The sequence below is a fragment of the Oryx dammah genome, unplaced genomic scaffold, assembly GCF_014754425.2.
Source record: "Oryx dammah isolate SB20612 unplaced genomic scaffold, SCBI_Odam_1.1 HiC_scaffold_1, whole genome shotgun sequence".
In the NCBI taxonomy this organism is placed as follows: domain Eukaryota; kingdom Metazoa; phylum Chordata; class Mammalia; order Artiodactyla; family Bovidae; genus Oryx; species Oryx dammah.
The window spans coordinates 21,926,777-21,953,666 of NW_024070185.1; the positions used below are offsets into that span (position 1 = coordinate 21,926,777).

The following is a 26,890-nucleotide window of genomic DNA, read 5'->3' on the forward strand; positions in this document are numbered from 1 at the left end:
CTATTAAATGTTTTTAATATTATCTTTTGAAATTAGAGGTTAAAAGGTTCTTTTTCATCTTGCTACTCATTCTATGCCTTTTAAAGGTAAAGCTATTTGCTGGAAAAAAGAGGAGAGAGTATTTTTAAGGACTGAGGGGCCATCATAAATTAGAATCCTGTGAGAGTCTTGCACAGTTGACGGTGTAAGAAACAGGTGCCTGCTAGGTTTCTCTTTGCTTTGATAAGCAGGTGTGTGGTTTGCAGCTTTTGCTGATCTATCCAGACACTCAAGTTCAGACAAAAGCAATCCAAAGTTCCTGTCATTTTTTGTTTATTTTACCTAAGTAACTCTTGTGAACTCCACCCAGGCCTGGGAGTCTGCTTGCTCAGGAATAATTTTACTGGGTACATTTAGTGGCATTTCAAATTTCAGAAGGATGACTACATAGAGTTGGCTAATACTCTTTTTGTAGAACCTGGCCTTGTCTCTTAAAGCCTCCTGGAAGGCAATATCAGTATAACCTATGTCTATTCAAAGTAGATGTTTAAAGGAGAATAAGTCTCTAGTTTAGTGCATTTAAATTAACCTCCTACTCTTACTCACTCATAAACATATTCAGAAAACCATGTTTTGCATTTTCCTGGGTAGAAGAACCACAATTTTCCAAACATTCTCAATGGGCCAACTAATTTCAAAAAGTAAAAAACAACAGACATAGAGAAAATAATAAATGATTACTTGTCTTTGCTTCAGTATAAAGTATGATAAAACATTGTAACATTGACTTCCTATGTCCTTTTATAATCACAACAATCAAAGGCTGATTCTTAGGCCTTTTTTCCTCTCCTCAAGGTTAATGTGAGCATCTCTACAGGAGGTATTGCTCAGGGTGCCAGGCCCTTGAGAGGGCTGTCTGCCAAGTCAGTTTTAGGGGCAATCAGAGCACTGTTGGAATATCAGATGATTTTAGATGGCACCAGCTTGACGTTTAGATAAATTCAGCTAGTCATGGATGTCCCCCTTGACATACTCTTTTAGTGCTTCCAGTTACAGCAGGAGCATAGTACCAGCTGCCATAGGGATTATTTTACCACTTCAGTAACACTCCCTAGTGTCTCCTTTCAGCAGAAATAGCAGGCCTCCAGCTCAGTCTTCACTGGAAACTATATCTGACAAGAATTTAATAACATTACTTAGCTCGTGGTATTTTTTTTAATATTTCTTTTTTTATTCTATTTAAGGCAAATAATCTTTGTTTTCAATTTTAGTTAATAAGAAAGTTTACTTTTTAAATAAGTATACTATTAAAAAGAACAACTTACAATGAACAACTTAAAAATGTTTTTACTAGTACAGATGACACAAGGATATGATAAAATCATAAGACTGGGATGTAAATAACAGAAGTTTGAGGAGCACCAGACTAAACAATTGCTAATCAAATCATGCCTTTTATTTTTACAGAGATTAACAATCTTTTAGAAAATTCAGTCTGTTTAGGATGTCTTATAACCAGCATAGCAATTTCTAGTAAGCTTTCCTGAAAAAAAGTATTTTTATGAGAGATGGCTTTAATATTAATTACTTAGGATGCTTTTAGATGCTTATAATAGAAAACATGCAGGGTTTCCCAGGTGGCTCAGTGGTAAAGAATCTACCTGCTAATGCAAGAGACACGGATTTGATCCCTGCATTGGGAAGAACTCCTGGAGAAGGAAACAGCACCCCACTCCAATATTCTTGCCTGGGGAATCCCAGGGACAGAAGAGTACAGTCCGTGGGGTCGCAAAAGAGTCAGACACAACTTAGTGACTAAACAACAGCAATAGGAAACATAACTAAAAGTATCTTGATAAGAACTAATTCCTAACAGTTCCAGCACAGATTCAGTCAGTGACTCAGTGACATCAAGGGTCCAGGTTCTCGCCATCGTTTCTTCTGCCATTCTCAGCATGTCAGTTTTGTCCTTGTATTTGTTTTCGCGCCTCAGGAGAGCTTCCATGGCACCAGCTCTCATCCAACAATAACCAGATTCAGAAAAGTATGAAACTTTTGTCCCTTTCCAGAGCAGAAGAAACCCAAAAGTTCCCTTATTTGCCTCCACATTTCTTAAGCAAGATTACACCTGTATAAAATCAAACATTACCAGGAAGAAAAGGAATTACATCAGGATTGCCTTAACCTAATGCTCATTCATCCACTGAGGCCAAGGAGGGACCAATAAAGATTATGGGCTTTCATAGAGTATATAAGGTTTTCACAAAAGTTGGTCAGGGTTCTTAGGTAAGAGGAGACTGCCTTGGGCCCACCAGTGTAACAAACTGCACTCCACTATCTGAAAAAAAAATATTATGGGCTTAGTAACTGAACAGTGTTGAGATTCTCTTGGCAAGGAAGTAGGAGGGTTATGGCTGTTGAATTTCAGTCCACATTGCTTGCCATGAGCTTGTATTAACACAAGACTTGAACAAGTTAGGACATGCAGAAAGTCTAAGGATTAATGTTGGAGAAAACTCTTATTTCAGTGTCACAAGTAATAGAAACCTGGGCCGAACGGACAAGATACAGAAAATGGAAGCTAACAGTTTTGAAGAGTCCAAATAGAGTAAACTCTCAAAAAATTGTATCTCAAGGATTTAAAACACACTGTTTGGTTGAAAATCCTCCTTTATTCCACCCGCCTCAGCTATTGTGAGCAGGAAAGACCTGAAGGGCAATGCCGGGCCGATTTTTAAAGTGGCTGTGATTGTTATTACTTTTAAGAATACAATATTCTTTAAAGCTGCAGAGTAGAAATCATGGAGGGAAAATGAGAACATTGAACTTCATTAGATATTTTTTACACTTTAACTTACATGTGGAGTATGTGAAGGGGCATCTTTATCTTGCCTGTGCAGAGGCCTTGTCCATGTTTTAATCTGGTCCTGGACAGATAACTTTAGCTCCAGCAAATGAGATGTTCTGATAGCCTCCAACTCATCTCAGTTGAGTTACTAGTGTTATAAATGCACTCTAAGCATAATTCTTGACTTTATTCCCCACTCCAGAATGAATGGAATCAAATAAATGACTGAAGCTGGATCTGGACTGAGACATGAGACAGGAAATGGCCATTCAACAAATATTGACATATTGATTGAGCACATAAAGGGTCCCAAGTTCTTTGTATTTATACTGTTTTCATCCAAACAATTACTCTATAATACAGTCATTTTTAAAATTTATCTTTAATTGGAGGATAACTGCTTTACAATATTGTGTTGGTTTCTGCCATACATTAACATAAATCAGCCATAGGTATACATATGTCCCCTCCCTCTTGAAACTCCCTCCCACCTCCCACCTCATCCCACCCCTCTAGGTTGGCACAGAGCACCAGTCTGAGCTCCCTGAGTCACACAGCAAATTCCCACTGGCTATCTATTTTACACATGGTAATGCAGGGCCAAAGTAAGGGAGTGATTTCTTCGAGTTTACAAAACTGGTAAGTATGGAACCAAGCTTTGAACTTGGGCTTTTCTGACTCTAAATCCTGTCTTCTTTCCATTGAACTAACCTGCCTCCTGAGGGTCTGTGCAACCAAATACCAAAGGACAAAATTAAGAGGTTATGAAATGAGATCCAAGGTACAGGCTGAGAAGTGAAGGAATAGAAAAGCAAGAGTCAAAACCAAATCTAGGCGACAAACAGATATTTAACCCCTACTATGTGCCAAACCGTGGAATAGAAGAGATGTTGGGATACATATCTAGACATGATGGAAAAGGGGAAGTAGGTCAAGAATCAATAGTGACTCCAAGACATTCTGCGATCTCAAAGGAGGGGCTTTTTATATGTTCCTTGGTGTGGGGCCAGAACAGGGAGTAGGTGTGGCTGGGACTTGGGGATAAACAGGCACACCTGGGCAATAGGAATGCACTTGGCTGGGTGGGGTTGGGGAAAACAAACTTATTGGTAAGCTTGCCTTTTCACAGCTGGGTGAGATTTCCCTTACTTTATACTTATGTGCATCTGAGGGCAAATTCTAGCTATCCAACTCTTAATTAACTGACAGACATTCCTCCTTAATCATCATCCAAATATTTCCATATTTTATATCCTGGTAGAATTTATTTTTATCCTGAATTTTAGTAACCAGAGTGTACTGGGGATTATTAAATTTCTAATACTGTTGCCATAGCTGAGATCCCCCTGGAAAGAATATTGCTCAATTAGCATTTATTCTGTTCTCATTCCAAAAAGCTGGGCTATTGTTCCCTGAGTTGTCATCTGGGTGTAGTTGTTATCTTAGATATCTGTCACTTGGAGGGTAAATATTATTATTATGGTTGTTGGCCCAGATGATCCCACATAGTTTCAGCTGTATGATTCATCTTGCAGAAAAGAATGTAATTTCTTTCAGTGTATCGACTCTAATCTGCCAGTCTTCATCGTGGCCTGCATGTCTTTGACCAGGTCTTCTCATACTTGGGCTTCCCTGGTGGCTCAGAGGTTAAAGCGTCTGCCTGCAATGTGGGAGACCCGGGTTTGATCCCTGGTTCAGGAGGATCCCCTGGAGAAAGAAATGACAACCCACTCCAGTATTCTTGCCTGGAGAATCCCATGGAGGGAGGAGCCTGGTGGGCTACAGTCCACGGGGTCACAAACAGTTGGAGGCAACTAAGCGACTTCACTTTTACTTTCACTTTCTCATACTTATCAGTGCTACCAAAACAATGTGGCAGATGTCTGTATCTAGCCAAATCTAAAGAAAAACCATGTTAGTGCTGAGACATAGTTTTAATTTGGGTGTACCAAGAGCCCATTTTAGTTTCATTTATAGCCCAAAATTGGATATATAACCCAAAGCAAGTTGGAAAAATCCTGGAAGGTCAATCCATGCAAAAGAATTTCCTGAGCCAGAAAAATCAATGCCATACCCCTCCCTACTCCCTTTCTCTGAGTGCACAGACAAAGGAAACCACCCTACAGGCTACTGGGCAAAGGTCAAAAAGTACTTGGATCTGTTTAATGCTACTGACCCCAGGAAAGTACACATAAACTCATTTTACTAAATATGGTTGTGTCTCAAAAGCATTGAACTCATATTTTCTAAATGTATTTTTCTGTATTTAAACATACTTTGGAGTTAGCCTGTAAAATAAAGGTACTGTGAATATTGTCTGCTTGACTTGGGAGCAGCTCTATTGTGAAATAGCTAGAAAGCTCTGAAGCTGGAGTCAGAAAGAATCTTAGGTTCAAATTCTGACTCAACTATTTGATTCTGTATTACTTTAGGCAAGTAACACAACTTCCCTAAACCTCTTCATCTAAAATATAGGGATAATAAATTTTACTTTAGCAAATCGTTAGTTTGAATCCAATGAGATGATGCAAATGAGTACTCGTAACAGTGAGTGACTCTGAAGGAGCTAAAAAGCGGCTATTTAGATTTAAAAAGCAATAGACTCAGTCATGGGTCAGGAAGTGAATGTACTTAACATGTAGAGTGACTATTTGATTATTGAGAAAAAAATTAGAGGTTTGGATATTTTGAAAATTCCATGTAAGATATACAGCAGAAAGTGAAAGGCCCTCAGTCGTCTCTGACTCTTTGCAACCCCATGGACTATACAGTCCATGGAATTCTCCAAATATTCCAAATACAGGGTCATATATACAGCAACCACCCTCCAAATACCAACAATCCCCATATCTAAATTCACAGCCTTGACCTCTCCTCCCAGCTTTAGACTCTGATATCCAGCTCCCCACAGGTCTACTACATCTCAACATGTCCAAAACTGAACTCAACATCTTACCCTTCAAAACCATTGTTATTTCCTAGCTCAGTGGACTGTGCCCATAATTCACCCAGTCACACAATTCAGAAATTTGCATGTCGTCCTAGAATCCTCCATCTCTCATGTTCCACCCTAAACATCTCAGTCAAGGGCAGGAGAACTGTGTTTCTTAAACCTAGCAGAGCTTCAGAACTAGGGTGCTTTGGGAAAATATCAAGTCCTGCCCCAGAGTTTCTAATTCAGAAGGCCTGAGATATATATACTGTGGGAATCCACTTTCAAAAATAAATATGCTGAACTTCCACAAAGAACTGATACTCTTCAAGAGTTGGAAGCCACCGTTGTAGCACACAGTCTTACGAGATTATGTATATGTATCTTCATCTCCATTCCTGCGGCAGCTCCTTTACTTTATACCCTCATGTCTCTCTTTTTTAAAATAATTTTGTGTATTATTTATTTATTTTTGGCTATGCTGTCTTCATCGCTGTAGGGGCTTTCCTCTAGTTGCGGCAAGTGGGGGCTACTCTCTTGTTGCGGAGCGTGGGCTCTAGGGCACAGAGGCTCAGCAGCTGCAGCTCCCAGACTCAGTAGCTGTGGCACCTGGGCTTAGTTGCTCCATGGCATGTAGGATCTTTCTGGATCAGGGATCAAACCCATGTTTCCTGCATTGGTAGGCAGAATTTTTTTTTTTTCCACCATGGAGCCCCCAGGGAAGCCCCTCATCTCTCTCTTGAATACAGAAGTCACTGAATTGGTGGTCACTCTGCATCTAGTTCCCCAGCCACCATCCCATTTCATCTATCTTTCCAGTGCTGCCAGATCTATGTGAATCTAAGCTTTAGAGGAAAACACATCTAAATTCAAATCCCTGCTTTGCTAATTACATGTCTATAACCCTGAGCAAATTAGTTCATCTCTCTAAGATTCAATTTTCTCATCAGGAAAATGAAGATAATACTAATACCTATTAAATGAGATTTGGATGGATGAAATTTATAAATCTCTTAATATAGGTACAAGGACTGGAAGATAGCAAGCTATTAGAATTATTTAGCTAATATAATTCTTTTTGCTATTATGGCACAAATCTATGTAATTCCTGTTTCATTTTCTCCTCTGGCTCCTAGTTTCCTTTTCAGCGAATAAATCCCAAGTTAGGCTTTCTTCATCCCAATTGCCTTTCTCCTACCTGGACCTCTGGGCTTTCCTGATAGCTCAGTTGTTAAAGAATCTGCCTGCAATGCAGGAGACCCCAGATTGGTTCCTGGGTTGCAAAGATCCTCTGGAGAAGGAAAAGGCTACCCACTCCAGTATTCTGGCCTGGAGAGTTCCATGGACTGTATAGGCCACGGGGTCGCAAAGAGTCGGACACAACTGAGCAATTTTCAAGTCACTTCCTTACCTGGACCTCTAGTAATCACCAGTCATGAAACATCCTCTGATGTGGCATTTGTTCTTCCACATTTCTTCCCAAGACTCATACCTGAGGCCTGCACAGATTATACAACTCAGCCAAGTGGGAATTTGTGTGATTTGGTTCATCCACTGCCCAGGTCTGACTTACCCAACTACCACCTAACCAGAGGGTGCCTTGACAGTGAATAAGTTAATAAACACAATTCTCTATATGTCTTGTATAGGCCCAATTTACCACAGATAAAGGGCATACAGTGCATAATTCTACTCTCCTCTCTAAACATTAAGTTCTGAGTGTTCTTGCCTTAACCAATACCTAAAGCTTAAGCTCAGATAGAAGAAAAGAAAAGTCGAAGCTCGGGTAAGCTCAGGCAGAAATAAAGGAAAACAGTCTGGAGAGAGTTCATTTTCTGGAGGTGGGCTAGTTTGGTGGTCAGATCAGCTTTGTTACTGTTGTTGAGTCACTCAGTTATGTCAGACTCTTCGCACCCCAGGATTCCCTGTCCTTCATCATCTCCTGTAGTTTGCCCAAACTCATGTTTATTGAGCTGGTGATGCCATCCAACCATCTCATCTTCTGTTGTCCCCTTCTCCTCCTGCCTTCAATCTTTCCCAGCATTAGGGTCTTTTCCAATGAGTCTGCTCTTTGCACCAGGTGGCCAAAGTATCAGAGCTTCAGCTTCAGCTTCAGCATCAGTCCTTCCAATGAATATTCAGGATTGATTTCCTTTAGAATTTTCTGGTTTGATCTCCTTGCTGTCCAAGGGGTTCTCAAGAGTCTTCTCCAGCATCACAGTTTGAAAGCATGCCAATATTCTTTATCAGGGTGTGAAACATCCTAATTCCAGAAACTGTGCCTGAGGATATTTGAAGGACTGGGGAGGCAGAGTGAAGCCCTTGAGAAAAGAGATGAGCAAGACACAGCAACAACTATCGTGATGATGATGCTTGCTAACTTTTATTGAGTTTTCATTTTAGACCAGGTGCTATGTTAATTCTTTTACAAACATTTCCTCTAATTGCTACATCAGCCCTTCAAGAGGTTAGGTACCAGATGGAAAAACTGAGTCTCAGGGGGTTAAGAGACTTGCCCAAGATTATAGGGCTGGTGAACACACCCACTCGCCCCCAGTTCCCCCCAACTCAATTCCCCCGCAAAAGACTAATTGTTAAGTGCACTTAAAGCAGGGATTTCAGCTCACTGAGCACATGTCTCAGGGGCTCTCTTGAATCAATTTGCATCAGAGCAATTAGTTCCTGTTTCTTTCATCCCCAGAATCCCTTCCTCTTAGTCCAGCCAGACAGGTCTGAGCCCGCTGGTTGTAAGTGAGGCAGGAGCAGAGAGTGTCCTGGGTGATTCAAGTGCCACTAGGTGGACAATACAGTTGTAGACACTGGCCTAGACAACACTATGCTCTTAAATCACACAAGAATTCTATCATAAATCTACTAGACTCTGCCCATCACAGAAAAGTAAATAGCCTCCCTAAGAATTAATTTTGAGGAATTAATTCAAAATAGTCAAGACCTGAGGCCTCAGTAGTTATAATACCAAAAAAAAAGCCTAACATCATAGGAATGAATAAGTAATTTTTGGCTCAAACTTACAAAAGCAGTCATTAAAACTTACATGACAAATTGTGCCTGCCAACTTTGAAACAACAGAAAATAGACTTTGATAAGCTAAAATTTCAAAAGGAGTCAAAATTGTATCTCCCATATGGACATAATTATGTTTTTGTTCAAAGCATAGAGGACAACTCTGAACAAATACACCACATTATGAATGGGTGGTAGAAGCAGAAATCATACTGTTTATTTTTCATAAGTGACATCTTACAGTATTTTTAATGAGCATAGTTATTTCTCAATGCAAAAAAAAAAAAAAGCTTTATTTTTTAAAAAATAAAAAGAACTAGTCTCCTAGAAAGTCCTAGTGCATTTTGAAATTGTTTCTGAGTCTAACTCAGCCCACCTCTTTATTTTCTTCATTATGCACCTATGATCCCACGACCCAACAGCCTGGTGGCCTGTGGCAATCAGAGCTGTTAAGTAACTTCCCTGAAATTTTAAGGCTTTTGACATTTTCTCCACTACCTTATGAAGAATGTTCAACAGGTTTTTGGCTTCATAACCTACCAGAAATCCATTCTTCCTCCCAGCTGTCCATTTTATGAGAATGATGTGTTGAAACACAGGACCACACAAGCAAGGACTGGTTTTAATTGTTAAACAGTCCCCATTGTGTCTGGTTTCTCTCTGCTCCCTGATGGGCTCCACTAGAACTCCTGTAACCTTGTGTTCCTGAGGGACTCCCAATCCAAATAGGACTGCCCCCTGCCCCATGCCAACAGTGCCTCCTGAACAATGTCATGTCACAAGCCATGTCACAAGCTTGCATCAGCTAATGATATTCCAGAATCCTTCCCTAAGAAGGAAGTGGATGCCAGGTGGTCACAGTGAACACAAAACTATCAAAGGATCCTTGTTACTGTCTTCCAGCGATTGGTATATTTGCAAGTTCCGTTCCAAATACGTTGGCAGCCATTTTACTCCAGGAAGCCAGGGAGGGGAAAGTCTGTTCTTGCATCATTACCAGCAGCCTGGGGAAAACCCTGTCCTTTCACACACAAACCAAGCTGGCTGCATTTGACTGCACAGAGCCTGAGTCTCCTTACCAACCCATGCCTTTGGCAGGTACTTAACTCAGCACCCCTCTGAGATTTAGTAGAGAGCAAAAAAAATACTCCAGTGGCACCTTTCAGACATGTAAGGGTGAAACACATGTGATTTTCCACACCCTTGAAGATTCAAATTCATTTCCATAAAGAAATGTTGCTCTGTATGACTCTAGAAACCACAATAAAAGTACTGAGTGCAGGCTAGCTGTATTACTAGAAAGACACTTTAGATTTTCAAAGAAGTGTGACAAGTGCAGTGCAGGGCTAGATGAATCCAAGAAGACTGAGAAAAAGAAGCTGTAACAGTGGAGGAAGGGCAGGGGCATCAGGGGAAATGTAGTCTATAGATGATAAAGGAGTAAAAAAAAATGGAAAGGAAAGAAAACCTGGGGCAAATTTCCATTCTGCAGAAAAAAAAAAACACCCACTTTTTACCTCACTTTGAGTCTACATCTGAGAGTATAAACGGCGCTGAGGAACTCAGAACCTTCTCACCCAGTAAATTCACTTTTCCACAAATTGTTTCCTCATCTACAGCAACCTTCACATCTTCTTTCAGCCTTCCTCTCTTCCCCACACAAATGAAAATAAAGAATCTCTGATATTTATGTTTTGCATTTATTTCTTTTTAATTTTAATGAAATAAGACTGAGGAAATCGAAAATGCCATAAAGCAAATTGGAAAAATACTTTGCAGAGACTGACAGCCACTTTGGTGTTAGTTACCCCTGCCTCCTCAGTAAGTTTTGCATGACTGTGGCCTTGTCCAGCTCTCACCAGAGAGCCAAACAAACTCAGTAAAAATCAGCACCATTTATTAACACTTCATTTTATCAGACTATGAGAAAACCCAGAAGAAGAGTATAGATGGCTTCTTCCCTTAAGAAACTGAGAATCTCAAAATGCTGCACACATAAGCCCCAGCTAAGATTGTAAAGGATCTCAGAGCTGATTAACAGTAAGAAAATGCACATTCATCAGATAATGAAGAAAATATGGGAGAAAGATTGGAAGAAAAATATGGAAGAAAGAAAACCCTTCAGAGATCCTAAAAGATTTTGTAGTACAAAACGTGATCCATGGGAGCTTGTTAGAAATGTAAAGTCTTGAACCTACCCCAGATCTCCTGAATCAGTGTTAGACAATCCCCAGTATAGATGTGTGTTCACTAAAGTTTGAGAGGCATTTCACTAAGATTTCTCAAGCCACTTTACACCCGTTGTTAAAAGGAGCCCAGTCTGGCACTCTGTAACAATCTAGAGGGGTAGGAGAGAGAAAATATGACTGTTTCTCGTTGTACAGCAGAAACCAACACAACATTGTAAAGCAGTTACCTTCCAATTAAAAGTATATATTTTTTAAATTGAGCACAATATGGCTTAAAACTTTAGATGGGTAAAGTGACTGAAAGTCGCTCAGTCGTGTCCAACTCTTTGTGACCCCATGGACTATACAGTCCATGGAATTCTCCAGGCCAGAATACTGGAGTGGGTAGCCTTTTCCTTCTCCGGGGGATCTTCCCAACCCAGGGATCAAACCCAGGTCTCCCACATCGCAGGCGGATTCTTGACCAGCTGAGCCACATGGGAAGGCCTAGATGGGTAAGAAAAGGTATCGATAGTGTAGAGAGAAGACCGACTGTTGGGGTTTCTAGGGGGTTTTTTGTTTTGTTTTGTTTTGTTTTCAAAAAAGAAAAAAGGAGGCATTTCAGAAAGTGCAACAAAACTAATCAAACAAGTACAGGAAGAGGGAAAACAGGGGCTTCAGTTACTGATAAGCTTGATATGAGTCAAATGTCTGTGGCTACCAAAAAAGAAAAAAATTGAAAAGCAAGCAAGTACAAAAGCTAGAGGCTGCCCTACTCAACCTTACCCTTGTCACATCTTATCTTAAGTGCATTCAGTTCAAGACAGTGCAATTAAGAAACATAGAGACAAACACAAAAACATGCTCACTTGAGAAGAACCATGGTAGTGAAATTAAAATAATGACCTGGGGAGGGTAAGGGAGAATTGTTGAAGGAATTAGAGTTGGTCAATTTGTTTAAGAAAAGTTTGGATGAAAAAGAAGCTCAAAAATATGGAAGAAAATCATTTGGCCTGTGGACAAGCTTTTGAGAACCATCTGTTAAGATATCTGAAGACCATTCAGGCCCCATGAATTTGTCACTTAGGACTTCACTGGATCTTCAGAGCATCTTTTGCAAAACCCAACAAGGCAGGGAAGCAGGTGTCATTCTCCTCAAATTACAGGAGAGCATGATCAACAATGGAGCTTGGTCTAGAGCAAGGTTTTCTGAACCTTTGTCTAAGGTACTTTCATCACCCAGCTTGCTAAGAAATTCCTACTTTGGTAGTCATTACAGAAGAAAAGGAATGAAACATGAAAACATGAAAATCAAAAGTTTATTTTGATTTTTTCTTCCACCCTGTCCTCCAGATCCAGTTGCCCCCTAGCCTCATGTGCAGTTGTGTACCTGACACACGGCTAGTGGAACTGAGGCACTGAAATTTTATTTTCTTTTAACTAAATTGAAAAACTACAATTATTTTATTTAAACTAATATTTAACTCAGTTTTGAGAAAATTTTAAGACATTTTAGATACATAAATTTAGTTTTTCAACATTATGAGATCTAAATATTATTTTCAATGACAATTTAGCATCCTAATTGATGTGGGCTGTATATGGAAAATATGCCCCAGATATCAAATATTTACATGGAAAGAAATACAAAATATTTCAGTATTTTATATATTTTTATTCTAAAACATTTTAGATATATATTGAGTTAAAATATATTATTAAGATTAATTCCACTTCTTTCTTTTTACTTTTATGATGTGTTTATTAAAAACTTATAATGATCTATGCAGCTCACATTATATTTCTATTAGACACTCCTGTTCTGTGTCATTCTGAAAAAGTTTGAAAAGGAACTCAAACCTCTCTCTCCAAGCTAAGGCTGCCAGTGGTTGATTTTCTAGCAAACATGCCTGACTTCATAAGGAAAGATGCAAACCCTACTGAGAAGAGCACGCTCACCAACATTTGTTCCTCCATCACCCCTCCAAGTATTGCAGAGGTTTGAGTCGAGCCCCTTAGGAATGCATAGTTTCCTTGCTGTGAGACACTCTCAGACAATGAAAATGAGACATTTCTGGAATGTATTAAATATAAGGAGAAATCCCTTCTCATTCCTGTTCCTTAATTTCAGGTGAGTGGTGATCCCTTAGATGATTCACCTCTTTTGCTATTTCCTTGTCACCCCTTGGGTGAGACTGGTCATAGAGGAGATCACCACCCTGTTCCATCCTCTGCAGGAGAATCAGTAAAAACCAAGCTGTAAATACACTTGAATAACAGGAATTAAGTTACAGATAGCTCAACTCTTCCCATCTCCCCCAGACAAAGCCCAAAAGCTCACCACTGGGAGCTGTGGCTTAAGAAATAAGCTTAGACTACATCATTCCTTTCTTCTCCACCTGGCTAACTCCTGCTCATCCCAGTAAAGATTTCTTCTTTCAGTAAACATTTCCAGTATCTCAACTGCTAAATGTCAATGTCCTTTCCTCTACCCCTGTTGTACCTTGTGACTCCTTCTTTCATATTTATCACCATTCTCTACGTCAAAGATCTCCTAGAATCTCCTGAGGTATATTTCCTCATCATCGCCTGACATTCTTAAGGTAAAGGCCAACATGCCAAGGACATCCTGACTTTTGAGAGACTCTGACTAGTTTATGGTCCTAAGGGTAAGTAAGGAGATAGCCTGGAGTATATAACAGTGCTTCCCTAACCTCAAGTAGCTACATGCCAATTTCATATTTTTTTACCATACCTGAGATCTTATTAATAAACATCTTTAAATAACTCATATTTTTCATTTAGATGTATTTAAGGAAGGAACTTTACATCACTATCATAAATGGAAAACTAATATATTTATACGCATTGATAGTATATAGCAATTAAAAGTTTATCCATTACCGCCTAAATTTTTCTCTTCCACCACCAGTGGTATACCCATTGCACGGAGGAATAACGGTCTAGAACGTCGTGGCAGAACAGATGGAAGTCTGAACTATGGATATGAGCTCATGGAAATTCCACAGAAAACTAATTTGGCTTAGGATATCAGCTTTTTCAGAACAAAGACTTTCTCTGAACCAAGATCCATAATATGAAGATCCTTTTTCTGAACTCAGAGCTGAGGACAGGATGGGGCATAGGGAAGTGCAGGAACCCAGTAAAGTCCAAGAAAAGCAAAACGGTCCCAAGAAACTCATTCTCCAACGCAGTCTACCCCCAGGCTCTAGCTCCCAGCAGTGGCATCTGGGTAAGCAGCACCCTGCGACTGTTGGCATGGAGAAAGAGTTTAGCTGGGAGGCAGAAAGAAGCAGATAGATGGAGTCTGAAGTTTAGAGTGTACTATGCATCCCAAAGTGACCAGGCAAGCTTCTAAAGTGCTTCACTTCCTCCTCTATCAAATCCTTTTTTTTTTTTTTTTTTTGGTGATAGTTTCATAATCTCCCTTAAACCAAGTTCTGCAGATAAAATAAATTAAACTTGACTTTTTCTTCCAAGTTCCCCTTTTTTATTTGGGGGTTACAGTTTTTACCAGCACAATTTAGTTGTTCTGTATCCATGCACGTGAAATGGAATAAAGCTTCTCCCTTCAGAAAAATCACCTTAAAATTCTAGGACCTCAAACTTTATTACAATCCCCCAGGTACATATAATGACTTTAGATCTAGACTACATGGAGTTTTCTGTACATGATCTTATTTCAGCCAACTCTCAAATGGGAAAAAAACAATTGTATTTAAAAACTAAATAAACATGGATTTTACACGATATATCCGTAGGGATTTAGGCAATTAGGATGGCAAAGAAAAAGAGCTTCTGATAGCTAAATGGGTAAGAAACAAGCAGTTTCCTTCACAGCTAATAAAACTAAGGGTGCTGCAGAGGTTATTTTGAAGGCAAATTTCCACGAACTGTCAATCACTTTCAGTTAACAGAAAATTACACCCATATATTCTTAGAAATCTCTGTTTTCTTCTTACTACACAGTGCTAGGGTGATAACGTTCCTCTTTGAGGTGGTGGATACTAAATACACGTGGCTTGACGTTAAAATGCTAGGGGATTTTTGCATACTTTCCTAGCCTAGATGCACATAATGCTCTTAGCAATATTTTGCAGAGGGAAATGTTTTATGATTTAACACATGTTCCACACAATCTTTTTTGAGTAGTGGAAATATTGTTCTCAAACTTAATGGCTCTTTAGAAGAAAAGGATTATTTTCTTGGTAGAAAAAACACACATTAACAATTGCTATGTTTAACATGTATAGCTATTCCCTTTTTACTCTTTTGCCTAAAATATATGACAATATTGCCTTTCTAGGACCCTTTATAAAGTATGAAGGCAATATTACTCTCACAGAAATTAATAAATAAAAATAATATTTTAATAAACAGTAGGGCCAACACATAAATATAACTATTTTTACTATGCAAAAAAATGACCCGTAATATTAACTTTCAATGTTAATTGTACTAATAATAGCATGCACTTTCACCTTTACATTTTCTAGTCTCAGAGACTTTCATATTCATTATCTTCTTTCAGTTTCTATGAAATAAGATAGCAATTATATTCTCAATATAACTATGAATAAGTAAAAATCTATAAAAGTAAAATGGGCTTCTCTGGTAGCTCAGATGATAAAGAACCTGCCTAAATACTTTTCCCAAAGTAACAAAGCAAGGTAGTAATTAACTAGGACAAATTCTACCAGTTTATCTTATGGTCAAATGAACTTATCAAACTATGGTGCATCTTCATACTGTGTATCTACCTTGAAAATTAGACTGTCTCATGCTTCTGCTGTTTTTCCTCTTTGGAACCTAATGTGTCACTTGGACACAGTCCCAAGAAAACCTCACTAATAATTTATTACCTAGTAACATCCAGGCTATGCTGTAAATGATCACTGTGTTGGGCAGTCTTTTGAGGGAAATATCATTATTCCCATTTGACTGATGACAAAACTGAGGATTAGAGAGCTCAAGTCGTGTGTGCATGGCCAGACAGGCAAGAATTAGACAAGAAATGGAATCTGGCTCTAGTAAACTACAGACCCAGCCAGCATCTTTGTCCCTCCCTAAGACTCTTCAATGAGGTCACAAAATTCCAGGGTCATCTTCCAGCCAATGGAATTGTTAAAATGGGGACAGGCTAAGAAACTGAAGTTGGTCTTTATATAAGCTGGAAAATTACTTTGGTGAATCAAATGAATCATTATATTACACAAAAATTATCCAAAAGAATTCATCAAGCATTAAGTGTTCATAATATCTTGTAAAGAAAAATAGCAAGTTGTTGCTAACTTCACAGCCAACTACTCTGAAAAGACAGTTATCCACAGTGATCACTGTGGTGCAGATCTGCAGAAGACTACTGGTGAAAAAAAAACCCATTCTATGTGGGCAAGAATGTGCTTTTGTACACATGTGTGGTTTCCAATCTGCCTGTGCTTCTTGGGACTCTGCTCTGTTCCTCCTTCTGACTGCTGAACACTGTGGCATCACCTTTCCAACTGATGCACAGTGATAGGTCTTTCCTCTGTCTAATACCACTCCTATCTGGAATCACACATTTCCTGGATTAGAAGGCATTGTTTAGTACTCTGAAGCTGCTAACAATATCAGATTGCATATGAGAATACAAAAGTACATAAGCAATACTGCTTAGAAATAATTATTCTCTTTTGCAACACCTATCCCCTAATTAGTGTTAAGTAAGTATCTGTGAAGCTAAACCCAGTGATATCACAACTGTTCAAAAGGAAGCTTTCCCCAGAGAATAGAGCCATATGTAACATGGATAATTGAAAATTGGGTGTATTTATGCTTAGAATCATAGAAATGAAAGAAGATTTAGAGATAATTACGTCTCATGAACCACTAAGGCCCAGAGAGATAAGCCCAAGGTCACAAAGGTAATTAGTGGCAAAAGTGGGCCATGAACCAACAATGTCAGCGTCTTGGTCCAATGCTCCCTCTAAACCAGTTATGCAGAAATGCATTTTTAAATAAACTCGGTCTCACTCTCAAATATGAGGTTACTGCAAAAAAGATTTTTAAGTACATGCATATTGAGACCCTCACATGCAGACAGTTTTTAAATGCTGGGTATTCCTAATTCTGACCGAAGTGAAGAGACCTGAGTTCAAGTTTCAATTTTTAATGAGGCCCTTAACAACAAGTGACTTTGCCATCATGGGTATTAGTCTCCTGAACTATAAAATGAAGATGCCAAGTTCATTAGGTAACAACTGACCATAACAGAAAAAAAAAACAACACTAACTTAAGCAAAAACTTCAAACTGGTTTGTGTCCAGGAGCAGACATGTTTCAGGCAAGTCTTAATCCAGGGGTGGAATCATGTTGCCAGGACCTAATGTTCTCCTATCTGTCTCCTATGCTCCTTTATATTGCTCTGCTTTCAGGCTCCATGTGTCACAAAATGGCTACCAGAAACTCTAGGCCTATATCCTCCACAAGTCCTCTGAGTCAGGCAAAATCAACATCTATGTTGGACAAAATGCCTTTAAGGTCCCTGGCATTTGCTCTGATTCCTGGATCTGTGAGATCCTACTAAAGTCTTACTTAGAGTATCAGGATGTAGGAACTGTCTGGAGGATCTAAGTACCTCTCTGTAGCCCAACAAAGGAAGGACTTTGTTACCTTCCACTGCCATGGCCTTGCTGTGGCTGGTGCTTCGTGGTGTGGCCCACACTTTAGCTCCTCCTAATTGTAGTTTCCTCCATGTAGTTTATTGTCAAATGTCATTTTGCCTTTTCATACACTCTTCCCTCTGTCTGGGATGCCCTTCTTCCTTATCTGTCTGCAAAATGCTTACTCACCGAACAAAACATCGTTTTTCCTCTGAAATCTTCCCTGATTACAATACTCCCCTCAAGTGAAATTGATCACTCAGTTGTACTTAGGCCTTCCTACCTACCTAGACTGGAATATATACCATATTGTGTAGTATTCATCTATGTATATGTCTTCTCTAACGGGGCTTCCTCGGTGGCTCAGGGGTAAAGAATCTGCCTGTGAATGCAGGAGACACGGATTCGATCCCTGGGTCGGGAAGATCCCTTGCAGAAGGAAATGGCACCCACTCCAGTATTCTTGCCTGGAAAGTCCCATGGACAGAGGAACCTGGCAGACCACAGTTCATGGGGTCACAAAAGAATCAGACACAAGTGAACAAGTTCTCCAAGGAGTATTTCCACTGCCGTTTGGAGATGAGCGAGCATGCCTTATTTATCTTTATGTGCTCAGGGCCAAATACAGTTCCCAAAACATAACAATCATTCGATAAATTTTGATGAGTCGATAAAATCTTGTTCCTTTGAACTAGAACATTACTGACTCTCATTCTGTCACCTACAATACAATTTAAAATAATGCATCTGCCTCCCACACTTCAATCTAACTCTCTATCAATAACAAATGACTTTACAGTCTTATATGTTCATAGAGTTAATCCTGCTTTCTAATCATTTGTAGGACAAATGTCTATTTGGTTTTCACATAATGAATGAGATTCCATCACTAAACCTGAGGCATCTGAGCACTGGAAAATGTGCTCCCTAGTCCCCATACAGTTATATAATGTATGTATCTGTGTTGCATTCATTGCCCTAGGAGTTCTTTGATGCATATACTGAAGAATACTTTTTAAATTATTTTATTTATTTGCTTATTTTTCAGCTGTGCTGGGTCTCTGCTATTGTGCAGGCTTTCTCTAGTTGCAGCAAGCAGGGGCTACTCTTGCTGCAGTGGGCTGGCATCTCATTGCAGTGGCTTCTTTTGTTGCAGAGCAAGGGCCCTAGAGCGCACAGGCTTCAGTAGCTGTGGCGCACATGCTCAGTAGTTATGGTGCACAGGCTTAGTTGCTCTGCAGCATGTGGAATCCGTCCCGGACCAGGGATCAAACCCATGTCCCCTGCATTGGCAGGCAGTTTCTCAACCACTGGACCACGAAGAAAGTCCTGGAGAATACTTTTAATGAAGTTTGTTGAGTGTACAATTTGCATTTCCTATCGATATTGCTCAGCTACTGTGTTTGAGAAAAAATGTCTCTGTGTTTTGGGAATCTGTTAACTGATAATATTCCTACTCACCCTCCGTAGCCAGAGGTTATTATGCCAGAGGACTCTAGGGTGCAACCCCTTGCTGTAGGGAGCTGCAGGACAGGGGTCTGGGTGCAGGGTATTCACTCTATGTGTCACACCTATATTCCACTTCATTATTTTTATACAGGAAGAACTGAATTTTTTTAAACCTAGGAAAGGAAAGATAATGTTCAAAGAGGAAAGCAAGCCATTCCTCTTGTTTTCAGTTACAGGAATGATGACATCTACAGCTACTAGCAAGGGAGACCAAGGCCTGGGTCCCTGGCATAATTTGCAGGACTCACTGTAGCCCAGGGAAAGCTCCGCCTAATGGGTTGCACTGTCGACTTGGGTGTGGCTATTACTTCTTAGACCTCAATTATGAGGCTGACCATCAGTTTACTGCCAGCTTTGGAATTTAAGGAACTTAGTGGGAAATATTATCTAAGCTCGATGAGGTTTCATTTACTTAACTCACTGAGCATGACTTGGAAAAACAAGCCAACCAACGAGTTCAGAAAGCATGGATGTTTACCAGAAGAGTTCACATGGTATTGCCATACTGATGCTGCTGTCATTGAAAATCCACTTAGAGACCACCCACTATAGCACCGAAAAAGAGTTACACCCTCACACTCCTGCTGTAGAAAGTCCACTTCTCGGGTTTCTTGAATGATTCATGCTCTCTCTCAACTCCAGGCTTGGGATAGACTGTCCTGTCCGCCTGGAGTACACTTCTCTCACTGACATTCTGGTTCCCCAGTTTCATCTAGTCAACCTTGCTTTCCTTCAACTCGCACGTTCTCCAGGAATACTTCTCAGGCTCTCTTGGACTCAGTCATACCTCCTCATGTCTAGAGCTTGTCCTTCCCTAGAGTTCAATGCTGCCTCCTTTGGTTGAGGCATGTAAAGTCCTCAGTGGCCAGGATCCTTTCTGTCATATTCACAGATGTGGACAAGAAAATGAGAGTGTGGAGCAGTCTTATCAAATTTGGGGAAAATGAACAAAGTGTTCTTTTTATGTTTATACAAATGCAAAAAGGGGACTATCTGGGAAAGGAAGAGAAAATAAAAACCAAACTAACATTCTACTATATTTAAATTCCCTCTTATGTACCAGGCACTAGACTATGATGTGCATGGGGACTACAAGGTCCAATAAATCATGATTCCTGCTCAATGAATTACAGTTGCCTTGTTTGAGTCAAAATACAAGAGGTTGATGAACCAAAACAAAATTTGTTGGATTCCTGAAATAAGAAGAGGAAAACGAGAGAAAGAAGAATTGGGAGGTGAGGGGGAAAATAGGCTTTGAACATTTTCAAATTTCATTGATTCCTTTTACCTTCTTCACCTGCAACCCCAAAAATACTCTGAATTCAGACTTGTGTTTTGTAACTGAATATGGAAATGTTCAAGCCTGTTTCTTATACTTTATGGAGAGGATGTGGAGAAAAGGGAACCCTCTTGCACTGTTGGTGGGAATGCAAACTAGTACAGCCACTATGGAGAACAGTGTGGAGATTCCTTAAAAAATTGCAAATAGAGTTGCCTTATGACCCAGCAATCCCACTGCTGGGCATACACACCAAGGAAACCAGAATTGAAAGAGACACATGTACCCCAATGTTCATCGCAGCACTGTTTATAATAGCCAGGACATGGAAACAACCTAGATGTCCATCAGCAGATGAATGGATAAGAAAGCTGTGGTACATATACACAATGGAGTATTACTCAGCCATTAAAAAGAATACATTTGAATCAGTTCTAATGAGATGGATGAAACTGGAACCGATTATACAGAGTGAAGTAAGCCAGAAAGAAAAACACCAATACAGTATACTGACACATATATACGGAGTTTAGAAAGATGGTAATGATGACCCTTTATGCAAGACAGCAAAAGAGACACAAATGTATAGAACAGACTTTTGGACTCTGTGGGAGAGGGAGAGGGTGGGATGATTTGGGAGAATGGCTTTGAAACATGTATACTATCATGTAAGAAACGAAGTGCCAGTCTATGTTCGATACAAGATACAGGATGCTTGGGGCTGGTGCATGGGGATGATCCAGAGAGATTATATGGGGTGGGAGGTGGGAGGGGGATTCAGGACTGGGAGCTTGTATACACCCGTGGTGGATTCATGTCAATGTATGGCAAAACCAATACAGTATTGTAAAGTAAAATAAAGTAAAAATAAAATTAAAAAATAAATAAATAAATAAAGACATTTGGAGACTCTTTGCTTTGTATGCTACAGTATTATTTTTAAGAACAGCTCAATCAACAAATATTACAGAACCATTCCTATGGGGCCAGCACTGTGCTTACTGCTGTGGGCTGTATGCTTTAAAAGAGATGCTTTATCCTTCCTTCATATCTCAGCTCTCCACATCCTCCCAAGATGCATAGCTGTTTACATTTGTGCATTTATCCTTTTTCATTTTCCCTTTAAATCAGCACTCTGTAATTGCAGTAACACATTTTAGTGCTCTGTTAGGTGAGGAAGCTGAGATAGTTGCCTGTATGACTCAACCAAGATCATGTTCTCCCAAGTTTCTTTTATTTGAAATTCCACCCTCATTCTGACCACACTGCCTTGGCAGAACCACTAAGTACAAAAGATGACAATGATTAAGTCCCATCTCCTAAACAGGAGATACAGTACAGATTTCCTTCTTACAGTAAAAAAATAATACTAGTCTCCATCTGAATGTTAGAGCCCATAAAATTATGCAAAGAATGCTCACATGTTAAATTTCCACAAACTTACAAAAAAAGGAAGACGATTTAAAATGTGTTTATCCTTGGCAACTGGGGTTTTCTTCCAGAAGACGGCTCTGCAGAGGGCAACTGTAAAAAAAAAAAAAAAAAAAGTCATCTCTTCCCTATGCATTGATGGGTATACCCCATGGAGCCTAGAGTGATATGATACAAAAATAAATAAATAAATAAGAATGCTGCAGGAAACCTGGGTTTGATCCCTGGTTTGGGAAAATCCCCTGGAGAAGGGAATGACTACCCACTGCAGTATTCTTACCAGGAGAATTCCATGGACAGAGGAGCCTGTCAGGCTATAGTCCGTGGGGTCGCAAAGAGTTGGACATGACTGAAAGATTAACACTCACTCATCAGAGAAAGATGGCAGTGGGATTTATCAGCCTTCCAGGGAATCATTTAAAGCCTAAAAAAAAAATATATCAGTGACTGTCCAGAGAACTTCTGCATACAGGGTGTACTCCTAAGGCAGTTTCTACATGAAGTCAATAAAATGGCCCTTTTGCCCAGTATAAAGGGACAGAGTACAAACAGATGCTGAAGAAAAAAGTATCTTCTCCTTCTATTCAATTCTCTGGAATGTTGTAAACTGTTGTAAACATATAGCTTAGTTTTTTCTCCCAAAACTGACTCACATTTTACTAAAAATAATTTGTACGTCTCTTAATAGTTGACCAAGTGTGTTATACTGCACTGAACAGAAAAGTGATGATAGAGCAAAGCTAATGAATTACTTGGGAATTAACACCCTCTTGCCTAAAAAAAAATAAAGCCTATACAACCACACGAGCTTCTTTCCCCTTCCAAGAAAATTTAACATCTAAAAAGTCAAGTACAGTCTCAGTTAAATTTCAAAGGGAGATAGGGGGTTTAATAAAGGAAGGACTTTTTCTTGGCTAGGATCATACCTGCCTCTCTCCAAGAAAGTCTGGAAGACATTGAACATTGTAAAACTGCAGTTCTCAGAATCTAGTACCACTTTCCTGTGGATGCCTTTTATCAAATCATCAAGGAGTACCCGGAAAACTAGACTAGATTGTCATCCCCTTGCTTAGGGTGTGTCAGTCAGCTCTGTTCTACAAATGAGCCTGGAGCTGTAGGCACCCTTAAGACTGGAGCAAAGAACTTGGTGGGTGGCCTAGAAGAGTCTGGGCTTTGTAATAAAAAGACACAGTGATGGTGCATCTGGCCATGAGAAGCTGCTGAGGAAGGTGCAGGGAAAGATGCCAGTCCACATCAAGACTACATAAACACTACAGAGAATCAGCCCAGGTGCCAGGCTAACACTGTAAATAAAGTATCTTGGCTTTGTCCTTATTAGAGGGAAGTCATTATCTTAAGGAGTATGTTACAGTTACATGAAAAAACATAGAGAGAAATACATCAAAGGTGTGGGAAACACTAAAACTCAGCAAACTTACTGTGATTATAGTTGTTAAAGCGCTTTCCTGCAAATGATTGTGTTGAATCTTCACAGCTCCAGGGATACAGGTTTATTGTGAGGCTGAAAATGAGATGTTAAATGACAACTATCCTGCATGTGGCCACTCAGTGCATCTTGAGACCACCCCAGGGAAAAGAGGCCGGGTCCTCCATCCTGCACACAGAAGGGGGTCCATGTTCAGATGCTTGATGACCCCAGTCCTCACACGGGGAGTTCACCCCCACATGACTGGGCCAGACCCCACCTCAGACCTGACATCTTTGTTATGACTAATTCCACCTTTGGAATGTCTGTGGTCAGTTAATTCCAATTAAGGCTTCCGTCCCTATAATCCTCATATGCCAAAAGGAAGTCAGTTTCCCTCCCCTGTTCTTAACCCCTGCATGCTCTGTACCTCTTCTTTCTGGCTTCTCTCCTCAAACCACTAAACCCTCTGGAATCTTCATCCTTTATGTAAAAGAAAAAGAACCAATAAACACAGCATCTTCCCACATTAAACTGTACATTTCACCTACCATAGAACTAAGGATAGGGGTGACAATTTATTAACCCATTAATGCCACTTTAGAACCACCACAGCTCCACCCTGGCATCTCTGACATCTGACAATACTGTACACTTACATGTTTCTATCATCTACTGACCTCTGGTCACATGCTTTAAGACAGAACACTCCTCCCCTCAAACCCAACTTCTGCCATTGTTCCAGAAAACTTCAGTGTCTTTGGGGGCAATCCACCTAGTACCTTCAATCTGCTGTTCCTTGGACTCAATTCATTGAGTCCTCCGGCTCCTGGGTCTTCATTTCATCAGAGTCCATGAGCATTCCCCTAAAAGCATTCTAAGTAGTTGGCTATATGAACTACTCACCACCAGCACCTTCAGATAGATGTCTCTTCTTATACTACATTTACCTGGCAAATTCCCAACACAGGATCAATGCCATCTTGATACCTAGAAGGATGAACACTCCTAAGTAAAATGTTAAGCCATTCAGATTATTGTCATAATAATAAACATATGGTCTCTGATCTTAGATATTTAATACATCTCAATCTTTTCACTTGATTAAATTTCCTCCCTACTCTCCTATACATCTCTATTGAGGCTATAATCTTTTCTTCACCACCACCCCCCCCAAAAAAAAGATGTCCAGAGGCAGAACAGGAAAAGGAGGGGATATGGTAACATAAAAGCTAACATTTGAGGGAAGAATCCTCTACTCTCTATAGAGTATTTATTTATTTCTTAAATAAAGAAATTCTTAGGGCTCACCCTGAGCTCTCTTCGCTGCTCATTTTGAGAAGTATCTCTCACCTACTTCTACAGTTTCAATTATCTTCTTTATGCAAAGGACTTTGAAACCTCTATTATCAGTCCAGGTCACACGCCTATGTATCATTAAAGCTTAAACTCAACATTTCAACTTATACACCTAGAGAATATCTCAAATCCTTATGTTGAAATTGATCTCTGTCTCTGTCACACACACACACACACACACACACACATACAAATTGCTTCTCTTATCTCCTCAACAAAATGCATCACCACCCATTTGTCAAGACAGAAACCTGGTAGACATCCTTGCCTCTTGCCTCTGCCTCACCCAAGTCATCAACAACTGCTACTAATATTATCCGTGGCTTTTTCTCAAATTCAGCCACTTTTCCCTGTTCAAATAATGAACAATAGCCCTGTTCAAACAAGGAAACTAAAGCTGAGAGAGGTTAAGACATTGTACAATGCCACACAACAAGTAAGTGACCAAGCCTACTCATCTGCCTCCAAAGCCCATGATAGAAATGGGAGAAGAATTTTGGAGGGGGCTCTCAGAGCCAAAGAAGCACAAATTAGACTGTCCCAACTGCAGAGTGGCCCAAAACCAAGGGAAAAAAGGCACTGGGGGTAACCAGTCTTCCAAGGAAGCATTTAAAACCTCAAACAAAATCAATCAATCAAAGAACTTCTGTGTGCAGGGGTTTCTCCTGAGGTAGTTTCTACATGAAGCTAAAAAATGGCCCTTGTGCCTAGAATGAAGACATAGGGGGTACAAACAGACGCTGGATGGATGGAGAAAATATCATAGGATGTGGCCATTGATGGGCGTATGTCATGAGTGAGTGAGTACTCTTTAAGGCACTGAGATTTTGAGGTTGTTTGTTACCATAGCATAACCTGGTTTATCCTGAGTCAATCTCGTTCTGCTTTCATTAAGGCTTCTGTGGTACTCTCACTGTCAAGTACAGAAAGAAATAAAGATCGAAATGGCTGCAATGAATGTTCTTCCTCTGAAAAACTTTTCTGATAATTCATTTCATCCTCTCATTAGGTTCATGTTTCTCCCTGGTTTCTCCCTTTACAGTTTTGAAGTCAGTGAAGTTGTCCATTAGAGAGACTGAGAAGAGATGAATGTTAGAGGAAAAAAATAAATGAATGGCAATTTTTCAGCATCCACAAAGTGAAATTACCTCGGAAATTATGTAAAAATAGACCATGAGACCTATGGAAAAGTGATGTAAAAAGGTCTTTTTTATTATATTGTATGATCTTTCTAGAGCTAATCTTTATATCTTACTGAGTGTGGCAGACAAAATATTCTTTGCACGAGAAGATTCAGTGGTTCCAAATTTTTAATTATTTTTGGATAAAAACATGGGCTTTGGAGTCTGGCAGAAATAAGTCTGTATCCAGTTTCTCTGCCACTTTCCAGCTGTGTAACCTTGGGCAGGTCTAAGACAAGAACAGTAATAGTATCCATCCCAGTGTCACTGTGAGGGCTAGACCATCAATGAATCTACAGTGCTTTCTGTAGTGCCCACAGGTCTTAATAGGTGCTAATTATTAATAGTATTATTAATACTATTGTTGTCATTATTATTGTTATTTTTACTATGAAACAAATTTTTAAAAAGGATATATAGTTCTGTATCTAATCCACAGCAGTTAGGTCTGAGGGGTAAGAAAATGTAAAGGCCTTTAAAGAAGTTGGGAAAAATAAATTCCAATGCATGTGCAAACTTAAGAATACATGGGTCTTCTGGGTAATTTAGGAGCTAATTTCTAGAAAAGAATCAAGAGACAATCTCTATAAAAGTAATATTTTAATTTAATGCTTATTTATATCAAGATCATTCATGTATATTTTGAGTCAAATCTTACTAACATAAAACATGACAAAAAACAACAGACACTTGTTTGGTGTGGGGTAGAAGTGGACTCAAAATACTTGTTCATATATGGTGAGAGTGAGATAAAAGGCTGTCTCTAGAATAAGTCTTTGTTTGGGGATGGGGAGGAACTAAGCAACTAGGTGGATGGCAGGCCCATTAACTAAGATGGGGAAGACTAGTAGACGAGCAGGATTTCCACAGAGCGGGCAGGCAAAGAACCAAGAGACCTGATATTTAGCCTCAAAAGTGAAGATGCTGAATAGACAATTTGATATACAGCCTAGAGGTCAGGGCATGGATCATGGGGAAAGTTAATGAATTGCAGGTTACTGGCATGTAGATGTTAATACTTAAATGATAGCAAGCTAGGTGAAGACGGAGGTTTGATCCCTGGGTTTGGAAAATCCCCTTCTCCCACCTGGA

The 26,890-nt window shown here is 39.7% G+C and overlaps 1 long non-coding RNA gene across 3 annotated transcripts; it reads right to left on the bottom strand.

The window, feature by feature from the left end:
• Positions 1-1,304: 1,304 nt before the first annotated feature.
• LOC120862133 lies at positions 1,305-26,890 on the bottom strand. Of its 3 annotated transcripts, none has more exons than XR_005720703.1 (4): positions 23,689-26,890; positions 22,201-22,256; positions 21,846-21,925; positions 1,305-2,317 (listed from the first exon to the last, which is right to left on the bottom strand). It is a non-coding gene; the product is annotated as an uncharacterized LOC120862133 (long non-coding RNA). The 3 variants fall into 3 exon arrangements; XR_005720704.1 differs by lacking the exon at positions 1,305-2,317 and having other exon boundaries at positions 21,619-21,925; positions 23,689-23,741; positions 24,041-26,890; XR_005720700.1 differs by lacking the exon at positions 1,305-2,317 and having other exon boundaries at positions 21,619-21,925.